Source organism: Culex quinquefasciatus, chromosome 1, assembly GCF_015732765.1.
Source record: "Culex quinquefasciatus strain JHB chromosome 1, VPISU_Cqui_1.0_pri_paternal, whole genome shotgun sequence".
In the NCBI taxonomy this organism is placed as follows: Eukaryota; Metazoa; Arthropoda; class Insecta; order Diptera; family Culicidae; genus Culex; species Culex quinquefasciatus.
In genome coordinates, this window is record NC_051861.1 from 53,420,908 (window position 1) to 53,434,923 (window position 14,016).

The window sequence follows — 14,016 nt, forward strand, 5'->3', positions numbered from 1 at the left end:
TACCTAACCAACGATGGGTCGGATGATGGATCTGGACATAGTTTACATACATTACAGTGAGATCCGGCTTCAAAAAAGTACATAAATATCACTTAAGTGGTCATAACTCGAGACAGGGTTGCCAGATCTTCAATGTCTTGGACTCATTGGAAAGGCTTTTCAATTACCTAACCAACGATGGGTCAGATGATGGATCCGGACATAGTTTACATACATTTAAGTGAGATCCGGCATCAAAAAAGTACATAAATATCACTTAAGTGGTCATAACTCGAGACAGGGTTGCCAGATCTTCAATGTCTTGAACTCATTGGAAAGGCTTTTCAATTACCTAACTAACGATGGGTCGGATGATGGATCCGGACATAGTTTACATACATTTAAGTGAGATCCGGCTTCAAAAAAGTACATAAATATCACTTAAGCGGTCATAACTCGAGACAGGGTTGCCAGATCTTCAATGTCTTGGACTCATTGGAAAGGCCTTTCAATAACCTAACCAACGATGGGTTGGATGGTGGATCCGGACATAGTTTACATACATTTAAGTGAGATCCGGCTTCAAAAAAGTACATAAATATCACTTAAGCGGTCATAACTCGAGACAGGGTTGCCAGATCTTCAATGTCTTGAACTCATTAGAAAGGCCTTTCAATTACCTAACTAACGATTGGTCGGATGATGGATCTGGACATAGTTTACATACATTACAGTGAGATCCGGCTTCAAAAAAGTACATAAATATCACTTAAGTGGTCATAACTCGAGACAGGGTTGCCAGATCTTCAATGTCTTGGACTCATTGGAAAGGCCTTTCAATTACCTAACCAACGATGGGTCAGATGATGGATCCGGACATAGTTTACATACATTTAAGTGAGATCCGGCATCAAAAAAGTACATAAATATCACTTAAGTGGTCATAACTCGAGACAGGGTTGCCAGATCTTCAATGTCTTGAGCTCATTGGAAAAGCCTTTCAATTACCTAACTAACGATGGGTCGGATGATGGATCCGGACATAGTTTACATACATTTAAGTGAGATCCGGCTTCAAAAAAGTACATAAATATCACTTAAGTGGTCATAACTCGAGACAGGGTTGCCAGATCTTCAATGTCTTGGACTCATTGGAAAGGCCTTTCAATTACCTAACCAACGATGGGTTGGATGGTGGATCCGGACATAGTTTACATACATTTAAGTGAGATCCGGCTTCAAAAAAGTACATAAATATCACTTAAGTGGTCATAACTCGAGACAGGGTTGCCAGATCTTCAATGTCTTGGACTCATTGGAAAGGCCTTTCAATTACCTAACCAACGATGGGTTGGATGGTGGATCCGGACATAGTTTACATATATTTAAGTGAGATCCGGCTTCAAAAAAGTACATAAATATCACTTAAGCGGTCATAACTCGAGACAGGGTTGCCAGATCTTCAATGTCTTGGGCTCATTGGAAAGGCCTTTCAATTACCTAACCAACAATGGGTCGGATGATGGATCCGGACATCGTTTACATGCATATAATTGAGATCCGGGTATTTGTGAAAACACATTTTTATACCTAACTTTTGAACTACTTATCGAAACTTCAAACAATTCAATAGCGATGTATGGTTACCTAAACCAAGTCGAATGCAATTGGTTCGATCAAAATCGGTTCAACCAGTGCTGAGAAAACTCAGTGAGAATTTTGGTCACATACATACATACACACACATACACACACACATACACACACACATACACACACACACAGACATTTGTTCAGTTTTCGTTTCTGAGTCGATATGTATACATGAAGGTAGGTCTAGGAGCTTTTAATAGAAAGTTCATTTTTAGAGCAGGATTATAGCCTTACCTCAGTGAGGAAGGCAAAAGACTGCAAGGATATCCTAGGATCACATTATTTGTTATTTGTTTTAGTTCTATACCAGGGTGCCTGCGACATTAAAAAAAGTTACGCGGTAGTACTACAAAAACAGATATATGCTTGTGGATGTTACGTCTGGGTTGAACCAAACAGGGAAGTACTACTGAGTTATGGTTAACTTTTGACCCTAAATTATATAAGTTTAGCAAAGGTGGCTTTTATGCCACACCTTAAGCTTTCAATTAGCGATAATTCAAAAATAATGGCTGGGAAAAATGACACATCACAAAGTGCAAAACCTTTTCCTGTAATAGGCAAGCAATAAAACAACAACAACAATGATGAAAATACAAGGCCATGTTAACACTTTGTGTCCAGTTCAACCAGGGGCAACGACGTCATCGCAACAACGGAACGACCATAGGTGACACCTGGTGACTCCTAACTTGCGTCAAGTTTTGAAACGACGAAGGCTGAAGCTGTAGCAAAATTATTGTTTTATTATAACTCTGGAAGAAACTCAACTTAAAATGTTTGAGCAAGCAGCAATGTTTTGACTGTCGCCGAAAGCACTGTTTATATGTACGGTTAAAAGCGGCATCATACAATCTCCGCAAGCTGTCCACTAGGCCACTGGCCGCTAAGCTTTTCCAAACAAGTAGTTGTAAAGTAATGAGTAAAACCCGTCTACAATTTGCACTACATGCTTGGATAGTTGTGCGGCATGAGCTGCAGAGCCAGTCTTGGCTTTGGCACTTGTTTGCCATTAATTATCATACGTATACGTACTGACTGGGGCCATATCTTCGGAAGAGATTCAACCATTCGACATTGCTTTGAATATAATCCTTGACAGAAGTACTCACGTGAGCTCATTCTAAGCCACGGTGGCTTAACGGCCATTACGGCTAAGGTACCTAACTCGTAAGTAAAACTGTGGCCGCCGGCAAACGTTTTGACCGGCATCTGTTGGACGTTGCAAAAGCCTCGCATGTAGCCTCTAGTTGCGCTAAACGCTTAGCTGGTGGGTTTTTTTTTAAGTACAGTAGAGGCAACTAAATTGCATTAGCACGATTTTAACGTAATTTACAACCATTGCTCATTATGGTTTGGCCTTTATTTAGGTGTTTAGTGAATGAAACAGTTGGCTATAAAAGTACACAACCTACGGTCATATTTATGCTTCCGTTGGTCTCAATACCCTGCAGTTATGCTGCAGTGCACTTTGAACAACTCACAATTTGTTGCAAAAAAGTTTCTAGAGCCCAAATCAAGAACAGGTCACATCGGTATCGGATCTGATCGGTATATTGAGTCAACTTGGCTAACGGGAAATCGCTGATCAAAACTTTATACACAACAACATTATCATAATTTTTTTGGTATTTTTTGATAGTAGCACACCTGCAATTTTTTTAATAAACTTGAAATTCGTTTTTTAGCGACAAAGTCAAAAAAAATACAAAAGACAAACTTTTATTAATTTAGACCGACAGATACATTTATTCTTTTTCATGTTTATATCTCAGCTCCTATTAAATTAAAAAAACGTGTTTGATTATGTCATTGGAGACGGTGATCAAAGCAAATTTCAAAAGATCAAAGTTCGTGTTAGGTGTCTGCCTGTGTGGATCAATCGGACCGCGCACTGGACTCATAATCCAGAGATCGCCGGTTCGAATCCCGAGGCGGACGCAAAAATGCTAAGTGTAAATATAGGTATTCGGTGCCCTCTCCCCGTGCCCATACCTTCACACTTAGCAGACCCGGGAGGCGGAGTCTTGTCGCGAAAAGAACGATACACGCCTGTGGATCCGTTGACGAAACCGCAAGGTTTAAGAGGGCCACATTATAAGGTGTTACGTCGATTCCAGTCATAACTTGAGACAAGGTAGCCAAATATTCAGACTTTTATCCTTGTTTGAAAGGTCTGTCGATCACCTATGAGGACAAAGTTTGCATATAGATAAGTTTTTCAATTCAATTCAATTCATTTTATTTACCGAAATAACAATTTTACAATTTGTGTGAATAACTGGTTCATAGAGATTTGGTGTTCCTTGCAACTATTTCCTTTTCAATAACCGTTTGGTAACAGAAGGTTCTTCAAATGAAATTAAACAGAAACTAGGGAAAATTTGGCCAAAAAAACCTAGTGAGATCGAAACTTGGGGTTTCTTAAAACTAATATCACAGACGAGTGGTGGGGTTGAGTTCCGCTTCATTAAAGAGGAAGGATGGCTTCAATCAGTGGGTTGTCCGACATCTGGCAGCTGGTCCGGAACTTCTGGAACAAGCGATCGATAAACTGGTCGATCGTCTCCAGTTCGGCAAGCTGGTGGAGATCATCGGTGGGGTGCCACGGATCGAGGTTGTAGATCATCTTCAGCAATTTGTTCTGCATCCTTTGAAGCTTTTTGCGGTGGGTAGCTGCGCAGGTTTTCCACGTTGGAGATCCGTACGTCAAGACTGCACGGAAAACGCACTTGTACAGCAACAGCTTGTTGTGGAGTTGTAATCGGGAGCGTCGGTTCACCAGCGAGTAGAGAGCCTTCGTCAGGTTTTTGCACTTTTGAGCGTCTGGTCGATGTGCTTGTCGTAGCGAAGCCCGGTGTCTAAGACAAAGCCTAGATACTTGGCCTCTTTGGACCAGTCCACCTCCAAGCCGCAGACTTTGACCTTGGAACTCGGAAGGTACTTGGGCGCTCTTCGGCGCGTAAAGAAGATGGCTTGCGTCTTAGAAGGGTTGATTTTGATCCTCCACTTTTGTTGAAACTCCTCCAGACGGTTCTGAGCAGCTTGAAGTTTGATTGTGACGATTTTCGGATCGTTGTCTGTTGCAAAGAAGCCAGTATCGTCAGCAAAAAACGCATACGACACTCCGTCAATCATCAGTACATCAGCAGTGAAGATGTTGTACAGCGTTGGGCTTAGAACCGAACCTTGGGGCACGCCATACGGTATTCCGTGGATGGCCGACAGTGCACCGTTGACGTTCACTTGAAAACTTCTGCCCTTCAGAAAGGAGTGCAACATTTTGACAAGATACAGTGGGAAGTTGGCGACTATCAGCTTGTGGACAATTGCTTCCTGCCACACCGTGTCATAGGCTTTCTCTACGTCCAGCATCAGCATGCCCGTCGATTTCTTCGAGTCAAATCCTTTCTTGACTGCTTGCGCAATCCTCACGAGCTGGTGATTCGTCGAATGCGCTCGCCTGAATCCGAATTGCTCGTCGGGGACGATGCGGTTGTTGTCCAAGTGTCGGTTCATTCGTGCGAGTACTATCCGTTCCAGGACCTTACTGAGCGTACTCAGCAGGCTTATGGGGCGATAGTTTCCGGGTTGCGTGATGTCCTTATTCGGCTTTGGAACCGCTACCACCAACGCGTGTTTCCACGCAGCAGGAAAGTAGGACAGCTTCAGGCAGGCGTTGTAGATTTTTGTGAGGTAGATTAATCCTTTTCGCGGAAGGTGCTTCAGCGTAATGTTCCGCAGACCGTCTTGACCCGGGGCTTTCCTGTTTTTCAGCTTCCGGAAGATAGCTTTGATCTCGCTTGGCTTCGTGTATGTGGACCAGTCGTCGTTACTTTCGTTCGCCTCTGCCACCACCGACATCGATCGCGCTACCTCGTCGTTCACTGAAGGGTCACCCGGCAAGGTGTTGTCGTGTGCCTTCGCGAAACTTTCAGCGAGCACTCTGGCTTTCTCCGCGGGGGAGATGACCAGGCCATCATCGATACGGAAAGGAGGATTGTGTTTAACTTTATTCCGCACGAGCTTGGAAATTTTCCAGAACTTTTTGTGGCCATTGGCGATATCGCGGACCGTATCGCCGAAGTTTTTGTACTTTAGTTTGCTGCACTCTTTTTGGATTCGTTGGTTCAGCGTGTCGACGATCAGGCCCAGCACAGGATCTCGCGAACGGATGAACTGCCGTCGACGGGTGTTTCGCAGTGTAATCAGCAGCCGCAATCCATCTGGTAGAACCACTTTCTGCGGATTGTACTCCGCCCAGGGGACTGCAACGTCTTCAGCTTCCAGTACTGCAGACGTGAATCGGCGAACAGAAGCGTCGATCTCGGCTGTTGTCTGGATGTTGTTCAGCGACTCTACGGTTACGTCCAGCTTTCCGCCAACGTCCCGCTGGAACCGGACCCAGTCCGCTCGGTCGTAGCAGCGAACTCGTTTAGCTTGTGTCTCCGCCTGAATGATGCAGTCGATCTCAAACGTCACGGGCAGGTGATCTGATGATAGCTCTTGATGTACTTTAGGAACTGACATGTTTACCCGGTTGTTAGACAAAACCAGATCAATGACCGAGGGTCGTGCGCGACCACGCGGGACGTACGTCGGCGTAGTGGGAGCATGAATGAAGAAATCAGAAGTACGAAATAGATTCATCAAAATGTTACCAGTCTGGTTTGCCCGCGTGCAATTCCACATCCTGTGGCGAGAGTTGAGATCTCCCACGATGAAGTATGCTCCACTTTGCCTCGTCAGGGTTCCGATGTCACGCTTGAAGTTGACTCGATCTTCTTTGCTGCGTCCTCCAGGGAAGTAAGCAGCAATTATGTTGATTGGATCGCCCTCCGTTTGAACACGAACGCCAACCGCTTCAATCACCTTCGTCCGTAGATTGTCCATCGGCTTGAAACCGATTCCTCGTTTGACCAGGAGAGCAACCCCGCCCCCTCTTTCAGCAGCATCTGTTGGTCGATCCAGTCGAACAACTGAATAACCATCGATGAAAAATGACACGTTTCCCTGGAGCCACGTCTCAGTTAAAACGGCCACGTCAATTTTCTGCGACACAATAAACTCGGAGAGTTCAAGTGCCTTCTTCGGAACGGATCGTCCGTTCCAGTTTAGTACTTTTAATTTAGTTAAACTAGTGAACGTAAATATACTTCACCATGAGCTCGTGAAGAGCGAAGAACTGTTCCTCCCTAGTCGTACACTTACTGAGTCGAGCGTACATTTCTCTCGCCAAGCCCAAGAACTCGGTAATTGAAAACAGATCGTCATTGGGAGCTGCACCGGGTGGGGAGCCAGTGCCCGGACCAGCAGCAATGTTTGCGAAGGATAGGCCGGGTGCCACCACGTTTGAGGTGAACTTCCGTGGCGAGGGCGACGCTTTCTCGGCCTGCGGTGAGGCTTTGCGAGGTTTTTTCTTCTCCTGGTGCTTGAGGTAGTCCTTGCGAGCAGTGCATTCCTTGAAGTTGGCCGTGTGGTTGAGGTTGCAGTTGGCACATCTTATCTTCTGGCGGACGTCATCCGGGGCTTTCTCCAGCTCGGCCTTCGTTGGAAGCTGACATTCGTTCGATCCGTGCTTCTGTCCACACTTGACACAGCGAGGCGTCATGTTGCAATACCGGCTGCCGTGACCAAATCCTTGGCAGCGGAAACATTGCATCACGTCAGTTTTGTTTCGAGTGTAAAAACGCCACCAGACCACGACGTTGTAGATGGTTTTCACCTCGCGAAGCTGCGTCAGCTTCACCGAACCCTTCAAGAAGTTGAGAAGGTAAAGTGCACGATTTCCACCTTCCGATTTCGACAGCACTTTGACTTCCCGCGGGAAGATGTCGTTCTTTTCCAGTTCTTCGATCAGATCATCAACCTCGAATACGGGGAGACCCGAAAGGACGATCTTCACTAGGGCGTCCTCCGGCTTGGCATGGGTGAAGAATTCCGCGTTCAACTGCACCAGCTCAGCGGTAATTTTCTGGAAAAGGTCCGCGCACTTCACCTTGATCTGGACCGCCTTCTCAAAGTTTCGTAGGCTGTAGTTGCCGCCGCCACCTCCGAGACGTGAAATCAATTTGTTGATTTCAATCGCCGACTTGTTTCGCACTGTTATTGGGGGGCAGCGAGCCTTCGTCGTTTTCTTGACGCGGATGTCAACAACACCCGGGATGCTGTCGCCGCTGATGCTGCTGAAATCGTCGTCGTCCATCGATTGCAAAGTGTCAAACCCGTTGGCAAGTGGGATTGGCTGGGTGGAAGCACCCGCCCAGGTGTTTCGATTTCTCGTACTGGTGAGATCCGAATAAGATGCTCGCCGCCGGAGTGAATAGCCGTGACCTGCTGCTGCGAGTTTTTTTACTTCTGTGTCCAAAGTGGGGTTAGTTTTCAGTTTCGGACCGTAGTCCCGCCGATCGAACGTATGCTGAGTTGACTTCTTCACACCCGGGACATCATCCGGTGGGGGCTTTGGCTTCTTTTTTCCCATGGCAGGGAAAACGCGCGAGATTTCGACCCGCGATTTACGGTGGAAAACGATTTTGAAAATAAACAAGCTCGAGAGCGTTTTTCCCACGATGTTGACTGGTTGGTAGCTGTCAACGAACTGATATAGATAAGTTAGATACGGTTTGAAAAACTACATAATTACGTATCACTTAAGTAGTAATAACATGAGAAAGGGTTGCCAGATTATTTTCAAACATGATTCAATTTCTAAGCAACTTGGGCTGGACAATCATCACGAAATCCAGTCTGCAACCCGCTAAGATCACCATCTCCACGCGAATGCGAGAAAGGGTTGCCAGATTATTTTCAAACATTTATACTCGTTTGGAAGAGTGCTTATCAACGATAGATCGAATGATTGATCCGGAAATAGTTCTCATACAGATATGTGAGATCAGGTTTCAAAAAAGTTAATAATAAATTTTAGCGTTTTTTTTTTTTGATAAATCTGCCCCAGCCAGCTGTGCCGTTTTTTCGAAGAAATGCAAAACTTTGAACGTCTGTACAGACCTCCACAGTGGCCAAAGTGCCTGTTAAATTGTCAGGTTAAATCCCTTTTTTACCAAAAAATCAATTTTGTTACATTCTAATATGTCGTCAGCTGTGTGCTATTTTGTCACATAGACCATTTTGGTCGAAAATGAGTTAATGATGACGTTTTGCTATACTTAACAAACACTACAAGATGCTTTAACCCGATTTTGGAAACTCGCTTCCGTTTCCCGGATATTGCAGTACACACTTGTGACATAGACCAATTTATCATCAAAATGATTGTGCGCACTTGTGACACATCATACATGTTGTTGGAAAATGTGGAAAATTTTTCTTGTTTTTCAAAAATTTATGTATACACATACTTTCTAAAGGCAATGCAACCTTTTGTTTATAAAAATCAGGATTTTTTTTTAAAAGATCCAATAAACCACATTTTCAGTTTTTGCTTTTTAGGTGTTTTTTGATACCCCTCAAGGCGGTTTCAAAAACACCCAAAAAGCAAAAACTAGAAATTTGGTTTATTGAACCTTTTCAAAAAAAACTCCAGAAATATACTGATTAAGTCGATTAAACCATTGATTTGATCTTATTTTAGTTTGTATGGGAATTCTGTGCACACTTGTGACACGTAGTACAAATTTACTTTCAAGGCACACTTGTGACTCGTGCTTTTCAGATTTTTGTTTACATTATTTACTGTATCTTTTAACTGAAGTAACCAAATTAGTTGAAACTTGGAGCGTTTGTTAAGCGATAGTATACGAACCGATTGCTTCAAAAAGGTTGGCTCTATCATTCAGAGTTTTGAAATTATTTACCAACAAACTTTAAAAATCGATTTTCTCGAAAGGTACTAAATGGTCGTTGTCAAAAGATAGCACACAACTGACGATGTATCAAATGATTCAAGTTTAAATGGTGTAATAAAACTCACTAACAAATATGATTGAAATTGAGTTGTTTGTCTTTCCAGTGCAAGGAACATTTTTAACGTGATGGTTGGACTGAGACAAAGTCCTCAGCACTCCCCCACAATAAACCACATCGACGGATGAGTCAGGGCAGGGTGTCGGTTTAAAATGTAAACACGCGCTCTTTATTCTTGTTCACTCGACCGTTCTCATGTTGTTAGTTTAAATGTGCCACCACAATCAGCTGATAGAGTCTCTCGCTGTCTGGGATACAGAAAAAGGTAAACTCGCTGTATAGGTGCAAAATTAGATTAGTACGAAGTGAAGGCTTTCCGGTATGATTATTGTACGCTAATACATACAGCCTCTGCTGCTGCTTGGTTTGTGTGTTAACCAACACATGCAAAGCACTGGATCATTAACATCTCCGACTGACCCAGCAGTACAAGCAACTTCGTGTTCACTATCTATAAAGCCATGATGCAATTGAGTGACGCTGCCGCAGCCTCAGCAGTCGCGTTGTCACGGTGGTAAGGGGTTGGGGCAGAAGGGGCGAATTAAGTTATTGATTGGGGCACAAATTAGTCTCGAGCGGCAATTAGCTATTCGTCTAAGAACACGGAACGGAACAATTACGCGAGGCGCTGCTGCTGGGCAGTGATTAATATCACCACACAATCGACAGTTTTTTGTTGTTGTTGTGTTGTCTGACTGGCACATCGCAGCTTGTACAACAGTTCACTCTAATGTACAAACGGAAGTTTGATAAAAGAATACGTGGAGGCGACACGTGTATGCGATGACTAACTTTTTCGCGATATGACGAAGACTATTGAAATCTCGGCGAAGTAAAAAGTTCTTCCTTAGGGCTTCGAAATATCATGCTTCCGATAGAGTAGTTATGGAGCCATTTTCTTTTTTTATTTGGATTTTCAGCGGATACTCCTCGAACAAACCTATTGTTTGTAGTTTTTGGAGTGTATGCAAGAGCGACGAACCGCTTTAATATTCCATACAAACTTGGACGAAATACCATTCGGTTCGGCCTGAATACCCCAATGTATATGATCCCTCTCAAATGAGCAGTAAAAAGTAAAGTAAATCTTTCCCAGTTCCTGAGTGTAACACCCTTGAAGAGTATCGGGGCCGGCATTTACAAAGCGGATTCAGTGGCAGTTTCATTCTTAACTTAATGTTAGCATGTTAAGGTTAATGTTAACATTCCATAGGTCGCCTCCCTAAGGTGTCGTGATAAGGTCCAGTTTGTGACGGTGTGAAGGTAGTGTACCTTCCCTTTACTAAGCAATCGATTTCAGAAGGGAAAAGATCACCAGTTGTGTTGGTCCGAGCAGGGATTTGAACCCCGATCTACCGCTTACGAGACGGAAGCGTTACCACTGGGCTACGTGGCTCGGTCAGATGAGCAGTAGTTTTTTGTAATTTTCATTCGACTTGGTTTAGGGTCCTATACATCGCTATTGAATTGTTTGAAGATTCGATAAGTAGTTAAAAAGTTATGTATAGAAATGTGTTTTCACATATATCCGGATCTCACTTAAATGGATGTAAACGATGTCCGGATCCATCATCCGACCTATCGTTGGTTAGGTAATCAAAAGACCTTCCCAACAAATCCAAAATATTGAAGATCTGGCAGCCCTGTCTCGAGTTATGACCATTTAAGTGGTATGTGTGAACTTATTTGATAAGGATAAAAAAATAGCTAAAATTTGTGTCCAAACGACTCATATCACATCATCAAATCATCAAATATTTAAATGCATTCCAAAGTTCTGTTTAACAAGTTCTCTATTGTTCTATCTAAATTCTCGTTTGCTTTTTCTGGAAAACGGACAAACTAAGGACGGGCAATTTACCCACACAGTAAGCGACATAATGAGGGTTATCTACCCTACACCGCTGAGTTCAGCCAAAATCCAATTTAGTCAATTTTGAGTGAATTAGTACTATTTCGTATTGACAGATTTGCCGCCATCTTGTTCCCTTATCATTTTAAAGTATTTCAGTAGTTTTTTTTTTCTTTTCAAGTCAGAATTGTTTTGGTGAAAAAACATTACATATTAAAAGTTTTATTTCCAACTTTTCATAGGTTACTTTTGAAATCTTTGTAACGGTAGAATAGGCTTCTGGCTTGTGTTGCAGTATTTATTTATGCTAAAGGAGAGTGAGTTGATGCAATTTTAAGTTCAAACATTGCTTATTTATTGTTTAAATTTAATTTAGACTCAGAATTGTGTTTAAGCAAAAAATATAATTTGTACGAGAAAAATATTAGTTTCATCGAACTCCACCCTACTGTCGGTAATAGATATAATTTCGTGGAAATCGTTTTCCACTTGAAAAGCGACCCACCCCTCATTTGCAACCTGACACCTGCATAGGCGTCACGCGTTTTCTCACGGAAACTGCAGCCAGCAAACTGCTCGTTGTTTGTGCGCGATGCAATCAGTGTGGGGGATGGTTTGGAAAAAAAAGTCCGTCGTCTCTTCTCCTCTTACTCACCTCGATCTGCGTTCTGCGCGGGTGCATAATAAAGCCACTCAGAAGAAAACGGGTCAAATGGGTTTGCTACGCTGCGTTGACGTAAGTTGTGTGTTAGCAAACGTAGTATAAACCGATGCACATTCTCTACTAAGCAGCAGAGATAATTCCTCGTGGTGCACTTTGAATAATTTCTATCTGCAATGCGCCGTGCGTCGAAGCTCGTCCAGCGTGTGGTATCCCTGATGTTGTTATCAACCAGAACAGTTTCAACATTCACTTTTTGCTCACTTCACACATAGACGTGCGTCTACGTACCACACTAAAAGAATGTTTTTTAATTTAGCAAAAAACGATAACAGCACGTGATGTGTGTGTTTTTTTTTCAGATTAATACACTCGAATTAACACATAAATTGCACAAACAGAATTCTCCAGCGGGTGAACCGAACTATAAGGGACAGAACACTACAGCTTAGAACCGAACGACGAGACGAGAGTCCGTGTACCTCCAACCAATTGTAAGTCAGAACTCGGAATGAGTAGTAGGAGCTTGCAGTGAACTTACCAGTGAACTGAGGAGAAGCTTTAGAAAAAATAACTACACACAAAACAATCAACATTCAAGTACTCGCACATACTTCACATGTACACACAGCCTCAAAGCAAGAGTCGACGCTGCTAGTGTGTGCGTATTTTATTACACACCCGCTCTGTTGCAGATTCATAAGGGAAAGGCATATTAACCATGCTCAACCCACCGTAATTGTAGGAGAAGAGTGAGAACATGTGGCACAGCACCCGACATCAAAACAAACACATACACTCTCTATCGCGAAATGCGCGGCAAGTTGGTTTTAATTTTTATCTTTTGTACTAATGTGTTGCTGCCCAGCAGCACTTACTACTAGGGATCACAGCAGTGGAACTCTTGCTTTTGAGGAAGTGGTAGCTGTACTTGGTCGTATGAGTGCTTCTGCAACAAAAGTGCCCAGGGTTGTAAGGAGCTCAGCAGAATTTGTTAATGCCATCTTTGGCCACATTTTTAATCATTATCCCCTATTTAATATAAAAATCGTTTTGATTTTTCCAATTTAATTTGTTGCAATTAAATGCCAATGGTTTTCTTTACAAAGCAAAACAAATTGAATAAAACATGCAAAAAAATGCTAAAAAGTTTGAAGATTCTAAGGCCATTGCAAATATTTTTTACAGTTTATGTCGTAAATTTATGACATAAACTATAAGTTCAGAACAAAATATTCCCAAGCGGGACAGATAAATAAAAATTTCCACGATGGGACTTTAACATTTTTCAAATAAGACAAACAAACTTGCCGTTGAAAATCACTTTTTTGAACAATGTGGATAACATTATTAGTTTAGCTCAACGAAACATAACAAACAAAGTTGATCCCACATTTAACTCAAGATTGACAAAAATGGGACATGTTTCACACATGGGAAAAATAACATTTAAAACTATATGGAAAGTTAAAACTACAGGTGACCTTACAAAAAAATCATTTCGTTAATCAAATCTTCGGATGATAACAAGAAAAAAATCTTATTTTGGGTCATGGAGCTTATTTATGACCCTAAAAATGCTCCAGAGTGATCTGTGAATATGTTATCCAGGATCGCAGCCAATATGGCGGAGTTGGATTTTTCAGAATATTCATTTGGAGCAATTCTCAACGAAATCGGTCTTTTGCCTTCCTCACTGAGGTAAGGCTATAATCCTGCTCGAAAAATGAACTTTTGAAAAACAGCTCGTAGACCTATATTCATGTATACCTATCGACTCAGAATCGAAAACTGAACCAATGTCTGTGTGTGTGTGTGTATGTGTGTGCGTATTCTCCTGGGTGCTCAAAATTCTTGCCAAGTTTTCTCGGCACTGGCTGATCCGATTTGAGTCAAATTAAATGCATTCGATCCGGTTTGGTGCCCCATGCTGCACTATTGAATT

At 42.6% G+C, this 14,016-nt stretch overlaps 1 protein-coding gene across 4 annotated transcripts in view; it reads right to left on the minus strand.

Moving 5' to 3' along the window:
• Positions 1 to 14,016, minus strand: part of LOC6046470 (ATP-binding cassette sub-family D member) — a 35,992-nt gene that overhangs the window by 18,922 nt on the left and 3,054 nt on the right. Inside the window, exon 2 of one of the 4 annotated variants that reach the window (XM_038252653.1) lies at positions 12,066 to 12,366. The gene's annotated coding sequence lies outside the window, so the exon portion shown is untranslated. Of the gene's footprint in view, positions 1 to 12,065; positions 12,604 to 12,805; positions 12,827 to 14,016 lie in introns of those variants that run through there. The other 3 variants (XM_038252647.1, XM_038252661.1, XM_001863627.2) reach the window with 3 other exon arrangements.